We start from the raw sequence: 2,095 nt of genomic DNA, 5'->3' as shown, positions 1-2,095 counted from the left end.
GATAGATAACAAAATAATGAAAATTTGGAAGTCACAAGATCATCTAAATATAAAATTTGCCAAAAATGGCATTTACAAAATGTATTTGGAAATATACCCCAGGGAATTTTTTAATTAAATTTACCCGCTAAAAAATTAAATTTCACTATGAAAACAAATTACTTAGGAAAAAGAATAACAAAAAGTGAAATTGCAGAATAAGCGTTGCAATTATGGGAATTATTTCTGCAAATTATAAAAGTGAATTTTAATTTAAAAAATATAAAACGTAATTTTATATCAAATATAAAGTTTAATCAATGTAGGTTTTATTGTAAAAGAGTATTTCAAAAATTTTCAAATGCAAATGCAATTGCTTTTTTCATTGTCTTACACCTGTTAATCATCTCTTATCACGTGTTTAAAATCATCAGAATGCATTTTCTAAATATTTATATGTATCAAAAAATCGTTTTAAAATCACAGCCACGAGAAGGCAATTTTGAATTATTGCTCTTGATTGCATTAATTCATCAAAAACTGAAAATACAACCAAATGATCATGTTCAAATTAAAAATTTGTTCTACATAATTATTTTATTATTTTACAGTACAAATTTTATTTCCTTCATTAAAAATTGAGTAATAATAATATTATTATTATTATTTGCTGCCTGATGAACCGTGCAAAATTACAACCTATTCAAAAGAAAGATGTTTGACAATTGGTATTTGTATGAAAATGCACTTGATCAGAAGTGCAATATTAATTGAACATCGTGAAGTGCAGCATGAAATTAGAAAGCAGTATCTTGTGGAACTAGTGAAAAATTTATAAGCATGTCACTGGTCAATTATTAAGTAATGAACAGATCCACCAACTTATGTTATGCTTAATAAACAAAAGCAAGGATAAAACTGTGAATGGATTTTCAGTTGCAATTTTTATTTTACGAACAGACATTATGGCAAAGTTTGCGCGAAGTTGATGCATACTGAACTCATCTGTTGTTGCTAGTTTGTCCATAAAATTTTATTTAAAATTTTAATAGCCACAGCAACCGGAAAATAAATATAAATACAATTGTTTAAGCATTGCTAGTATCTATGATTTCTTCTCAGCAAGTTTACTCTCCCAAAGCTCGAAGCTTTAATGTTGGAAATTTCAAGAACAACTGTTTTCAAAGAATTGCTTGCAACTGTTGAAGAAATTGCTTCGGCAGTTAATTCCGACGAGCTGTCACATGCAAACTAGCAAATTTTCCCAACAAAATCATTACAACCATCATTATATCGGCGTGCATAATAGTCAATCGACTTTTTCAAATTTAGGTATATTTATAACTTTTGCGCGGATGAGGTGCAAAATTTACCTTTGAATAATTTTACGATACAACAATAAAAGTCAAAAAGCAAAATATCCAATTGAATAATTGGAAGCACTTGAATAACTTCAAAAATGTAGATATGCATCGAAAAATGAAAAATGAATTTGACAAGTAACACATCAAGTTGTGATATTGCATCTTGTATAATGCAGTTGTATTTTCACTTTATCCGGTATACTAAATTCAGAAAATAAGAAAATATGCAGAATAGAACTTTTATAAAAATTAAAAAAAATTTACTTTTCATGTTGGGACATTCGGATATATGAAATTTCATTTCATTGATTTAAATTCAATGAGAGTAGATAAACAAAATAATGAAATTTGATAGCGCAGTATTGCTATTTTTATTAAGCAAAAAAATAAATTGAATTTAAAATTTTTCGAACAATTACGAGTAAATTTAATAAAATTTTGATTTTCATTTTACATTAAAGTTGAAAGAAAAACCCTATTTCAAATCTGAAATATTTGAACACTCTGCAATGCCGATGATCAGATTTAGATAAAAATAAAGGAAAATATAAAATTTCAAAAAATTGTCAAATTTAATTTTCCAAAAATAAAGATAAGAAAACATTTCGATAATGCAAATTGTTTAAAGGCTGCTGCTGAAAATTTAAAATGCAAATAAAAATGTGAAATGAGCGATTTCATTTTTCTTTTTTATATACATCTGACAAAATGACATCCTCCCAATGTAAAATTCCTGAAAAAGACCCCAGAAA

Source organism: Trichinella spiralis (genome assembly GCF_000181795.1).
Source record: "Trichinella spiralis strain ISS 195 chromosome Unknown Scfld2371, whole genome shotgun sequence".
Lineage (NCBI taxonomy): Eukaryota > Metazoa > Nematoda > Enoplea > Trichinellida > Trichinellidae > Trichinella > Trichinella spiralis.
The sequence above is the reverse complement of the archived record's forward strand: the minus strand, read 5'-3'. Positions refer to the sequence as shown.